Below are 13,638 nucleotides of genomic sequence, written 5' to 3' on the forward strand. Positions count from 1 at the left end.
TTCCATATCCTCACTATTGTAAATAGAGCTGCAATGAACATTTTGGTACATGACTCTTTTTGAATTATGGTTTTCTCAGGGTATATACCCAGTAGTGGGATTGCTGGGTTGTATGGTAGTTCTATTTTTAGTTTTTTAAGGAACCTCCATACTGTTCTCCACAGTGGCTGTATCAATTTACATTCCAACCAACAGTACAAGATGATTCCCTTTTCTGCACACCCTCTCCAGCATTTATTGTTTGTAGATTTCTTGATGATGGCCATTCTGACCAGTGTCATGTGATACCTCCTTGTGGTTTTGATTTGCATTTCTCTAATGATTAGTGATTTGCATTTCTCTAATGATTAGTGATGTTGAGCATCCTTTCATGTGTTTGTTGTCAATCTGTATATCTTCTTTGGAGAAATGTCTATTTAGGTCTTCTGCCTATTTTTGGATTGGGTTGCTTATTTTTTTGATATTGAGCTGCATGAGTTGTTTGTATGATTTGGAGATTAATCCTTTGTCAGTTGCTTCATTTGCAAATATTTTCTCCCATTCTGAGGGTTGTCTTTTCGTCTTGTTTATGTTTTCCTTTGCTGTGCAAAAGCTTTGAAGTTTCATTAGGTCCCATTGGTTTATTTTCGTTTTTATTTCCATTTCTCTAGGAGGTGGGTCAAAAGGGATCTTGCTGTGATTTATGTCATAGAGTGTTCTGCCTATGTTTTCCTCTAAGAGTTTGATGGTGTCTGGTCTTACACTTAGGTCTTTCATCCATTTTGAGTTTATTTTTGTGTATGGTTTTAGGGAGTGTTCTAATTTCATTCATTTACATGTAGGTTGTTTATTTGAGATGTTTCTTGTTTTTTAAGGTAGGGTTGTATTGATAGAAACTTCGCTCTTAGAACTGATTTTGCTGCATCCCATAGGTTTTTGTGTCATCATGTTTTCATTGTCATTTGTTTCAAGGTATTTTTTTATTTCCTCTTTGATTTCTTCAGTGATATCTTGGTTATTTAGTAGTGTATTGTTTAGCGTCCATGTGTCTGTATTTTTTGCACATTTTTCCTGCAATTGATATTTAGTCTCATAGCGTTGTAGTTGGAAAAGATACTTGATACAATTTGAATGTTCTTAAATTTACCAAGGCTCGATTTGTGACCCAAGATATGATGTATCCTGGAGAATGTTCCATGAGCACTTGAGAAGAATGTTTATTCTCTTGTTTTTGAATGGAATGTCCTATAAATATCAATTAAGTCCATCTTGTTTAATGTATCATTTAAAGCTTGTGTTTCGTTATTTATTTTCATTTTGGATGATCTGTCCATTGGTGAAAGTGGAGTGTTAAAGTCCCCTCCTATGATTGTGTTACTGTCGATTTCCCCTTTTATGGCTGTTAGTATTTGCTTTATGTATTGAGGTGCTCCTTTGTTGGGTGCATAAATATTTACAATTGTTATATATTTTACTTGGGTTGATCCCTTGATCATCATGTAGTGTCCTTCTTTGTCTCTTGTCTTTGTTTTAAAGTCTCTTTTGTCTGATATGAGAATTGCTACTCCAGCTTTCTTTTGATTTCCATTTGCATGGAATATCTTTTTCCATTCCCTCACTTTCAGTCAGTATGTGTCCCTAGGTCTGAAGTGGGTCTCTTGTAGACAGCATAAATATGGGTCTTGTTTTTTTAACCATTCAGCCAGTCTGTGTCTTTTTGTTGGAGCATTTAATCCATTTACATTTATGGTAATTATTGATATGTATGTTCCTATTACCATTTTCTTAATTGTTTTGGGTTTATTATTGTAGGTCTTTTCCTTCTCTTGTGTTTCCTGCCTAGAGAAGTTCCTTTATCATTTGTTGTAAAGCTGGTTTGATGGTGCTAAATTCTCTTAGCTTTTGCATGTCTGTAAAGGTTTTAATTTCTCTGTCAAATCTGAATGAGATCCTTGCTGGGTAGAGTCATGTTGGTTGTAGGTTTTTCCCTTTCATCACTTTAAATATGTCCTGCCATTCGCTTCTGGCTTGCAGAGTTTCTGCTGAAAGATCAGCTGTTAACCTTATGGGGATTCCCTTGTGTGATATTTGTTGCTTTTCCATTACTGCTTTTAATATTTTTCTTTGTATTTAATTTTTGATAGTTTGATTAATATGTGTCTTGGTGTGTTTCTCTTTGGGTTTTCCCTGTATGGAACTCTCTGCACTTCCTGGACTTGATTGACTATTTCCTTTCCCTTGTTAGGGAAGTTTTTGACTCTAATCTCTTCAAATATTTTCTCAGACCCTTTCTTTTTCTCTTTTTCTTCTGGGACCACTATAATTCGAATGTTGGTGTGTTTAATGTTGTCCCAGAAGTCTCTGAGACTGTTCTCAGTTCTTTTCATTTTTTTTTTCTTTATTCTGCTCCCTGGCAGTTGTTTTCACCATTTTATCTTCCAGCTCATTCATCCATTCTTCTGCCTCAGTTATTCTGCTATTGATTCCTTCTATAGTATTTTTAATATCAGTTATTACATTGTTCATCACTGTTTGTTTGCTCTTCAGTTCCTTTAGATCCTTGTTAAATGTTTGTGTTTTTCTCCATTCTGTTTCTGAGATTTTGGATCATCTTTACTGTCCTTATTCTGAATTCCTTTTCAGGTAGGTTGCATATTTTGTCTTCATTTATTTGGTCTTGTAGGATTTTACCTTGCTCCTTCATCTGTAACATAATTTTTGTTGTTTCATTTTTTTTTTTGATGGGAGGGGCTGTATTCCTGTCTTACTGGTTGTTTGGCCTGAGGCTTCCTTCAATGGAGTTTGCAGGAAGTTAGGTAGAGCCGGACCTTGGTGCCGAGATGAGGACCTCCAGGAGGCCTCACCTCAATTAATATTTCCTGGCATCTGAGGTTCTTTGTTAGTCCAGCAGCTTGGACTTGGTGCTCCCACCACAGGAGCTCGGGCCTGACCTCTGGCCTGGGAACCAAGAACCTGCAAGCTGCATAGCATCATTAAAAAAAAAGAATAAAAAAGAATAAAAGGAGCAGTACAATAACAAAGAATAAATATAAAATTAGAACAATAAAAAATGTATTAGGAAAAATAAAAATATAATTGAAACAACTGCAACTGCAACAAGGGAAAACAAAACCACACCAGAAACAAGAAAAAAAAGTGGTGGGGGGGAACAACCCAAAAGGAGCAGAACAATAACAAAGTATAGAGAATAAAATAAAATTAGAAAAATAAAAGGTTTATTAGAAAAAAATAATTATATTAATGAATTATCAAGAAGAAGGTAAAACAGCACCCTGACCTAAAAGAAGAGAAAAGGAAAAAAAAAAAAAAGGCCTTGGCTCTTGGGGGTGGAGTTTAGGTGGGGGGGCGGAACTTAGGCAGGGGCAGGGTTTAGGGTTGGGCAGGGCCTAGCCAGGGTGGTGACGTTTGAGTGTGGGGCGGGGCCTAGACTCAGGACCCACACAGCCAGAAAAGGCCTTGGGTGTGGGGACTAGGCTGGGCAACATTCAAGTGTGTGGTGGGGCCTCTGCCTAGGACCTACACGGAATGGGAGAGGCAGCACATCCAAAGGGGTTCTCTGGAGTGTGGATTTCGGGAGTTTGGAGGTAGGGCCATGGGTGAGGGTGTGTGTGCGGGGTTTAGGCCGAGGGTGTTTGGAGGGGGTCTCAGAAGGGGTCTCCGAGTGTAGAGGTGGGGCCCTGGGTGGGGGTGTAGGGGCAGGGCTTGGGCTCTACCTGGTAGGAGGGAGGCTCCCAGGGCAGAGGATTAGGCCTGGGAGCCCAACAGGCTCCCCGGTGCCTAAGTGGGCAGCGAAAGCGCTGGCCGTGTTCCTTTCTGTTCCTCCACGCCCTCCCCCATGGTCTCTCCCAGGGTCTCCACAGTCGCCGCTGGACCCTAACTGTGGGCTGGTCCCACTGAGTGTAGGAACTCCTACCCCCACCCATTTGCCCCTCAGGGGTGCAGGTCCCAGAGGTCTGGCCTTTACTTTTGATCCCCCTTTCCTCCCTCCCACTCCGTCAGGACCCACGCAGCTGGAGGGTTTAGGTGGGCAGAGGATCAGGTCCGGGATTTCATCAAGCTTCTGGGGCCCAAGAGAGTAGGGGAAACCTAGCCACCCTCCCTTTTGATCCTCTGCCCTCCCAGTGGTCCCCCAATTTCCCCCTCCAGGTGTGGGATCTCTTCCTCTCCCCCAGCTGCCCCTCAGGGGCGCCAGTCCAGTCTCACCTCCACTTCTCCTCCCCACTCACTCTCCCCATGCCCCATGTCGTACTTGGTTGCTGGGGGTTCCTCCCGTCCCCTTAGGCGTCCGTGGTCCCCTACCGGTGCCTGGTAGGTGCCCTAGTTGTGCCAAGATGCGAATTTCATGCCCTCCTAGTCTGCCATCTTGACTCCCCCATATTTTCTTTAGTGCTTTATAAGGGTAACTGGGTAATTAAGTATGAAAAGTGAAACCACTGATATAAGTCAGTTCTATATTCACTTTAATAACTGTTAGAACAAAATAGCTGTTAAAATATCTTACACACTGAAAGTGGTAATTGTTTTTTGATCTATGATTATGTATCTTTTGGCACAGAGAAGCTGTCCACTCTGGCCATTCATGTAGCCCTGTTTGGAATCACTTTAAAATGCTTATCTTAGATTTCTAAGTGCTTAAGGCCAATGTCCCGTTTAAAAAACATTCTTCCATACAGGTCCAGTGACCCCTTTTCAGCACCTTACTTATCTTTCTATGCCTTAGTTCTTCATTTGGTGATAACAGTAGTTCCTACCTGATAGAGTTGTTATGTGATTATATGAGGTAATGATATTTCGAACGTGCTTAAAATAGTTGTTTGGCATGTATTAGTGATGTTTCATTTAATCCTCACTTGGGACTTATCTTGAGAGCTTAGTAAAACACCATTCAAATATAGCACTTAAAACAGTGCCTGGCACACAGTAAGTATTCAGAATAATTTATGGAAATAATTCTTCTTAATTTTTTTCTCCTCGTCTGAATCCTCCCCAGCCACATTTCACAAAAGTATCTTAGCACCTTTTATGCTCTTTTGTCTCAGGGCAGGCTTGTATTTCAGTGCTAACTTGCAGAAATTTCCTGGATGATATATTCCTCTCCTGGGTTTTGATCTTTAAAGGCTGAGCATCCTGGAAAGATGATACTAAGTGCCTATGTTTAGGATTGGAATTTTGGAGGATGCACATTGATGGTGACAGGATTTTGGAAGGAATGGGAAGCAGTTTGAAGGTGAGTTTCTAGAGGCTCCTAGTCTCAGCGTACATCCCCAGGTACATACATGGCGTAAAATCAAATAGCTTTTAGATTATAGACTTGCATAATGAGGATTTCTGCTGTGGCCACAGAAGACTGCAAGATGAAGCTCTTTCTCTAGAATGTCCTAAATTATGGGTGAACCCTGAAGGTGATACACCCAGCAATGGCAGAGATCAGAATTTCCTAGCAGCCCATTAGGCTTTTGAGGCTGAATATAATTTGATTAAATGAAAATAAAATCATTGATCATTCTTGCATACCCTATAAAATGAGATTCACAGCCCTTAACCAGAGAAATTGGGTCCTTTTATAGGCTAACTTTGTCCCTGTCAAACTGGGATATGCACCTCCTGATGATCCAGAAGGACAGTTGAATATTTAATAACCTGAGCTCCAGGATCCATTACCCATCTAATAGCTGTTCTTTGGAGGAAACGCAAATGACTTTTTCCTAATCTTTATTCAAGGATGAGTCTTAAGAAGCTCTGGAAACATAAACAGCATGAGCTCCATCGAGAATAATGCAGAACAAGCACACATTAAATAGTAAACTAGAAGGAATCTGAAAGAGTGAATGGTGGTCATTTTGAAGTAAAAATTCTAAACCCAGTGGTGGATGGTAGGACAGATAATGACACATCTAGTCACCACAGACTCCCTAATAAAGCATAAACCTTAGCTTTGTTGCAAGGATGAAAGTAAGAATAATCTCCCTTAATGGGAGCAGCAGACCAGAGGTGTTTAATCACCTAAAATCACTGATGGTAAAATCACCTCATCGTGCTCATGGAGGCAAGGATCATTTACACACACTTCAAGTCACCCTTGACAAACAGGCTCTTTGTTGATTTCATTAAGTGTCGAACTTTTCTCACCCAGCTCGCCTCAGGATGCACACATTTCATTTCCATGCGTGTTCTGGGAGGACAGTCCATGTCATTTGCCAGCATTTCGGCCAACATATACATAATCAAATGCAGCCACCATGGAACATGGGCTGAGAAACAATCCATCCAGTGTTTAATGAGTAACATTAGCATGCTCTTAAAAGCACTAATAGCAAGTTTCATTACTGTTCATTTTAGTGTGGATGGCAGCTATCCAAAACCTAACCATGTACTAAATTCATTTTAGTAAAAGCAGAAAATAATAAATAAAATAAATGATTGTAATTACAAGTTACTTCTAGAAGTTAGACTTATATTAACATGACATTAACTCAGAAAAGAAACACTTTCTTCTTTTTTTTTTTCCAGATTACAATTTTCTTTTAGGAAACCCTTTCTCTCCTACAGTGACTTTCAATCTAATATTGTCTTCAAATTAATTTTCATTATTTTATTATAAAAGTGATGTTATTATACTTTTGGGGATTTTGATCCTGAGGATCAGAAATTGTTCAGAAGGCATTTGGAGTTTTCTGTAAATTTGTTTATATTGACTTTTGCAGTATCCACTCCCACTGCTTTCTTGTGTGCCTTCCTATACTTCTTCCCTTTCCAGTCTCTTCAGGATGTTCCCCAGCTCCTTTACAGCTATGGTTCTGGATGTGATTTTAGTTCTGCAAGTCACACATTCTCACGGGGACATGGATTTGGAATTTTCTGGTGCAGATGGTGGCAGAGGTTCTCAGTTGCTGGAGTCACCAGCTTCAGCGGTGTTTCCTGATTTGAGAATCTGCTTCCTCACCATTGCAGAGGCAGTAGCTGTTGTGGCAGCCTGGTGTGGCCAGAACCTCAGTCTAGGGTCTGTTGCTTCCCTTCTCTCTAATTATAAGCTTTTCTACTTCAGGTATCTAGGAAAGATTCTATGCTCTACAGCTGAACCCTGAGTAAGACTGCCTTGGTGCCTACTTCATAGATTGCAAACATTTTGGTGATTAAATGGGATACTTGCATACAGTTTCCTTAGCCAAATGCCTGGCACAGAGTGGATAATAAATATTAGCTTCTATTTTTCCCCTCATAATGCCTAGGGTGGTTCAATGTGAACCTACCTGATAGAAAAATTAAATCCTCAGTATACTTTTTAGTTACATGGTGACTACATATGACACAGTAGAGAAAGACATAGAGACAGTGTGTTATAATGGCAGGGCCAGAGAGTGGTGAACAGTATTTAGAGTAAAATGATCTAGGTTCAACTCTCAGACCTACTTATTGTTTGGCCTTGAGCAAAGTTTTCTGGGGTTTATTTGTTCCAGCTACAGTGGGAGATGAACTGCGTTTTCTTTAATGTTTCTCAAGTTTTTAAAATTCTGAGACTTATATTCTAGCTTCATTTGCTTCTAATTTTCAGTAATGATTTGAAATAACAAGAATGTTCACTTCTTTAGATGACTCATTGTTTAAGGCGTATGATAGCAAACGATGAAGTTGTTTTTGTTTTTTTTAAGACCTGCCTGATGCTTGCCATCATAAAAGGTGAATTAAGCAATGCAAGGAAGAAAAAAAATAGAGGTGAGGATAGTACATTTAACGCATTTGGGAGGGTAAAGAAAAAAGTCCTCTTAGCTTAGTTTGTCTTATCAGTGACAAACTGAAACTGGTTTTTCATAGTAACACCTGGTCATTGTTCTAAAAATATGAAACTTGAGGCCTGTTTGTTGTTGTTGTGTTTTTGTTTTTTTACAGTTAGAAACCTTGATTACAGTGCTACATTTAGAAAATTTAGAAGAGGCACTCTGAGGAACTGAAAATTGTAGAAGAAAATAGAATCTCTTAAGGGTGTAGGAAGTAGATACAATCTCTGGCAGAGAAAAGCAGTTTTCACAAAAATATAATAGAGAAAGATAACTGAACTTATTATAAAGGCACCTAACTAAAAGGGAAAAATCAGTAGAGGAAAGGAAGTTATCTCCTAGTCTTAAGCTGTTTAAGGTCTTGGGATGCCAGGAAAGATTTGCATCTTTATGCCATTTATTCTTTTTCTTTCTGTCTCAAAACTGCTTTAAAAATCCACGAAAAAGGGCTTCCCTGGTGGCGCAGTGGTTGGGAGTCTGCCTCCCGATGCAGGGGACGTGGGTTCGTGCCCCGGTCCGGGAGGATCCCACATGCCGCGGAGCAGCTGGGCCCGTGAGCTGTGGCCGCTGAGCCTGCGCGTCCGGAGCCTGTGCTCTGCAACGGGAGAGGCCACAGCAGTGAGAGGCCCGCGTACCGCAAAAAAAAAAAAAAAAAAAAATCCACGAAAAAATCAAGCCTGCCTTTTAGCTATTAAAATTGAATTTTAAAAAAATGACATGGGTTCAGATTTGGATTGACATTATTGACTAGTTACTCTTCTTTTCATACAAATGATAGCAGTATCAGTGTTTGAATCTGGCTCATTTGGTTACGAGGAAGAATTCAGTCAGATTATTGCAGTGGACAAATGGTTGTTATAATTACATATGGACTCTGACTGGACCTGGAAGCTTAGGCGTAGAGAGAAATATTTTGCTCCCTCTCTGAGTCTTTGGTGCTCTGTGTCCATCTGCTGTATTCCCCATTCCAACCTCTGGAACTTATCTGCTGACGCTGGTTTTCTACATCTTCATTGTCCAGCTTGCCTATTTGCGTAGGTTACTTCTCCTAGATTATCTTTGTCCCCTTTCTACAGCACACATTTTTTTCTCTAACTTGTATTTTAATCTCATGTATAACATAGGAAGCCTTGCCTCTGTTGGGGTAAGGAAAGCATTTTCCTCTTTTCTCCTCAGAGCAACTCCTTCATTTGGGAATATGTAACTAATATGATTGAGGGAATTGGGACCTGGGCTGCCAAGAATTTACCACTCGTTCTTATTCTCATTCTCTTGTTCTTTCTGTTTCTCACTAGTTTCACTTCAGAGGGAAAGAAAGAAATCCTTTTTTTTTTTTTTGGCCGCACCACGCAGCATGGGGGATCTTAGTTCCCCAACCAGGGATTGAACCCGCAGTGGAAGTGCATAGTCTTAACTGCTGGACCACCAGGAAAGTCCTGAAAGAAGTCTTGATTTTAAATTCCAAGCTGTATTCTGGCTTTACCAGAATGACAGCTGTTAAATTTTCCCTTTTGATTTCTATGTATATTGATCTACTGGTTCAAGATCCATAAGGCAGTGATTCTCAACTGGAAGTGATTTTGATAGGGGACATTTGACAATGTCAGAAAACATTTGTGATTGTCAGGACTGAAGAAGGAGATTCTACTGGCTTCTGGTCATTAGAGTTCAAGGATGCTGCCAAACATCATTCAATGCACCAGGTAACAACCCGCGTTAAAAATAACAATAATAATACTGCTATATTTAAAATAGATAACCAACAAGGAGCTACTGTATAGCACCAGGAACTCTGCTCAATACTCTGTAATAACTTATATGGGAAAAAAAATTCGATAAAGAGTAGATACATGTATACGTACAACTGAGTCACTTTGCTGTACACCTGAAGCTAACACAGCATTGTTAATCAAATATACTCCTATATAAAGTAAAAATTAAAAAAATTTTTTCTAGCCCCAAATATCAGTAGTGCCAAAGTTGAAAAATTCTGCCATACGAGAAGTAAAGGGTTTGAGATTAATTATTGCCTTTTTATTCAAAAACTATTTTATTACCGTTTCTAACTATCTAATCTCTCAATTACACACTTCCAGATTCCCAGGGAAAGATATGAATGGTGAAGCCTATTTTTGAACTAAGCTCCACAAAGCACAGCCTTCTGCCAGTCCAAGGGTTCAAGTTCCTTAGTCTAACCCGAACAACTATGACTCACAAGGTATCAGCTATGATTATAAAATAAAACATGGACATGTTAGCTCTTGTCTCTAAAAAAGGTAGATAATTTTTTTAGAAGGAGATGTGATTAGATAGGAATCATAAAACATGTTCAGACCAAAAAAATAAAATATAATTTCCTTAATACTTAATAACTTTTAATTGATGACAAAAATCAAGTGAGTCTTCTATCATGTACATTTTAAGCCAACATGATTCAGTAATATTGTTTTGGATATTCAGTTACTATATTTGTGAGAACACTTAATTTTTATTATCTCTGAGAAAAAGGAAAAAACTAATTACATATTGGATTAATTTGTGAGTTTCCTATCCTTAGGTACCCTGGGGGTCTATAATTCTTACTTCCAGGAACTCTTTGTAAGCCTTTTTTCCAGAAAAGAGTTTCAGACCAGGAATGCAGAGGCAAAGCAGAGCACATTGTAGATGCTAATATTCACTAGAAGAGGAGCAAGGGAGCTGTTTTCGAAGGAGTGAGAAGGAGTGTTGTGCACAGATTCTGTTATGACTTTAATGGAAACAGTGCATGTCATTCCCACACAGCTTGCTGAGTACTTGCCCCTGAGAATATAGTGATTAGAATGAATGATGTGCTGGGATTAAAACACTTTACTGTTTAGTTCTATTTGTTGGGAAACATTTACTGATTCTAGCCCTGGTTTCCCTTATGATATGATTAGGCAGAGAGGAGTCACTTTCCTGAGGAAACTGAGGTCACAGCGTTCTCTCACGATATAAAGCTCGTGAGGCATGTGGAAGAGCTGAGATCATGGATTTGGAAAGGATCGCCATAGAGTTGTTAAAATAAAATTTTCTACAGATAACTTACTGATCTAGTTGACTTCTATTCAGTGATTCATGACTTGGGTACTGTTTAATCTAGCAGGTAGAAAGGAGCTCTGAAGAGCAGTACAAGGTGAGAGCTTTTTATAGACCAAAGTGAGCAGGGTCAAGGACGATATACTGGTCATTTGCTAATGGGTTAATGAGAGTTCCTTTCCTTATATGGAACAAGGAGCTGGATAAGGGTTTGGTAAGCAGGCAAGCATGATTGGTTGGTTGACCTGGGCCTTCCTTTGCTTGGAGAGCCCAGGTAGGGAAACTTAGATAAATTTTGGTTTGCTGATGTGGGGCTTAGCATGAGTGATTCCATCTTGGACCTAATCTGGTTACTTTGACAGAGTCCTTGGCCTATCACATAGTCTTTACTATGCAAATAGGGCCAGTCACTTCAGAATTTTGAGAATTGATCTCAGTATCTTTCTACTGAAGACAATAACTGCTTTCCAGCATTGTGGCAAGATATTTAAGAGCTTCCATCACAGCTCCAGCGCAACTTAACCACGTAACCAGTTCTGTGAATGCTGTCATGTTCTGGAATATTATCGTGCCTCACTTTTCTGTTTTGTAAATTTGGGAAGATTGTATCTGCTTCACAGGGTTTTTTGAGAAAGAAATGAGTTACTAATAATGACTGCAAAGCACTTGTGACAGTGTCTGTCTCAAATGTTATTATCATTGTTAATGCACGTTGAGCTTTTAGCTCAGTGCTTGAAAACCTGGCAATCATTCAGTCAATGGTAGCTAGTTTTTACACAGTGCCCGGTATTATTATTGCTAGAAACAAAGAAAAATAACAATTTACGTCAAGGGAGAATCCAGTAAGTGATCTATGAAGGTCTGTTATTGCCTAAACCAACATATGCTTTGTGATAGTGATTAGGCTGGGTGGGAGCCATCAGTCAAGCCAGAAGGATGAGGCAAATGAGGAAACCTTTTCAGAAGACATGTGGATGATTCTAGGGAACTGGATGACGTTTTGGTTGGGGGCATAACTTCACAGTAATTGAACACTCCCCAAATATCATTTTTAAAGTAAACTTACCTTATTACTGTTAGTTGGAGGCATAAATTTCCACTCTGTGAATGCCCTGTGCATTTGTGGATCCGATTGCAGGGTTAAACAAAATCAACAGAGTCCTTCCATCCCATTCATTTCTAATGCAACCTGTATTGCTACCATCAGCAGCAAAATAAAATCTTTTCCATTTACCTCTGACTCAAAAAGCAGAGGGAGAGGCATTTTGAGATAGTTTAAATAGGGAAATGGAGATTTAGAGGTTAAGTGATGGGTTTAATGACAGTGGTGCTTCATGTTAGTACTGTATTTCATTTTTCAAAGTATATCCTCATAAATAATCTCCTTGGATCTATACAACTAAATAGAATAGAAACAAGAATATAAGACTGTTATCTCCGTATAACAAATTAGAAAGCTGATGTTTCTCTATCAGATGTATACTCAGGCTAAACTGGAGACATTGATTCCAGCTCTCACTGTTACGTAGGGGAGCTTCTCTTGCTATCATTGTAAAGCCTACAGCATTTCCCCAGCATTGACTTTATTCTGATTTCTTTAAAAATAAACTCCTGGGCTTCCCTGGTGGCTCAGTGGTTGAGAGTCTGCCTGCTGATGCGGGGAACATGGGTTCGTGCCCAGGTCCGGGAAGATCCCACATGCCGCGGAGCAGCTGCGTCCGTGAGCCACGGCCGCTGAGCCTGCGCCTCCGGAGCCTGTGCTCTGCAACAGGAGAGGCCACAACAGTGAGAGGCCCGCGTATCACAAAAAATAAATAAATAAATAAACTCCTGCTAGTCTTTCTTGAGTTAGATGCTGATAGACCTAAGAAAATGAGTCTAATTCCTCTTCCCCATTAGCCCTAAAGCTAACATACCTGCAGATCTTCTAAGTTACTCTTTTCTCTAAATCAGACTTCCCTCAGTAGTCTGAACTTATCTATCACAAATTCTAGAACTTTCATCATACGTCAGAAAAATGTACTTTATCCACTTCCCTGAAGAAAGAAAACAAGTATAATTCACTCAGCTAATGTTGACTGATGGCCAACAGTATTAGAATCTTATTGTGTGTTTATGTACAGTCATGAACAAAAAAGATACAGTCCTTGAAATTAGGTAATTTGCTTATTAGGGCAGGGACATAGGTGATATTCATGAAATAATTTAAAATTTTATTCAGCAGTAAGTTGCCATGAAAAAAATAAAATAAAAAACAGTGTTCTTGAGCATTATATTATATTGAATGGAGCAAGAAGTTATCCCTGAGGAAATTGCCTTTGAAAGACAAAAAAGGAGCCAGGCATTCAAAAATCTGGGACAAGAGAGAGCCAAATAAAGGAAAATGTTAGTGCAAAGATGGGAGCCAGGCTGGTGTGATCAAAGGATCAAGAGGATTCCAATAAATAAGGGCTAAGTTGAATAAGGGGGCAAATGAGAAGAATTGAAGTTAGGGACATAGGCAGGGACAGATATTCTGGGGCCTTAGGATGCCCCATAAAAGGGATTTGGATTTTATTCTAAATCCTAGTGCTATCTATTGGTTTTGAGTGTGGAGAGACTTGATCTGATCTCATTTTTAAAAGAATACGCTGGCTGTTTTAAGAAAAATGAATTGTGGGGAGGCAAGAGTAGAGTCTGGGGACTAGTGAGAGGCTTCCAGTAAACCAAAAGAGATTATCATGTTCAAACAAGGACTTGATGATGCATTGTCTTGCCTTAGAGTTGGGGCGGATGGTGATTGAAAGGGAAGAATTGGACACTTCCT

The 13,638-nt window shown here is 39.6% G+C and overlaps 1 long non-coding RNA gene across 2 annotated transcripts in view; it reads left to right on the top strand.

Annotated features, from left to right (window-relative positions):
* The first annotated feature begins 282 nt into the window (after positions 1 to 282).
* LOC149749771 (uncharacterized) overlaps positions 283 to 13,638 on the top strand; it is an 83,369-nt gene continuing 70,013 nt past the window's right edge. The window contains exons 1-4 of one of the 2 annotated variants that reach the window (XR_016392515.1): positions 283 to 3,584; positions 5,040 to 5,227; positions 9,071 to 9,478; positions 9,872 to 9,993. This is a non-coding gene — a long non-coding RNA (uncharacterized LOC149749771). The remainder of the gene's footprint in view (positions 3,585 to 5,039; positions 5,228 to 9,070; positions 9,479 to 9,871; positions 9,994 to 13,638) is intronic. The other variant, XR_016392516.1, reaches the window with a different exon arrangement.

The sequence above is a fragment of the Delphinapterus leucas genome, chromosome 3 (assembly GCF_059928025.1).
Source record: "Delphinapterus leucas isolate spDelLeu-1000000601 "Yukka" chromosome 3, BTC_Dleu_Yukka2, whole genome shotgun sequence".
Classification (NCBI taxonomy): Eukaryota; Metazoa; Chordata; class Mammalia; order Artiodactyla; family Monodontidae; genus Delphinapterus; species Delphinapterus leucas.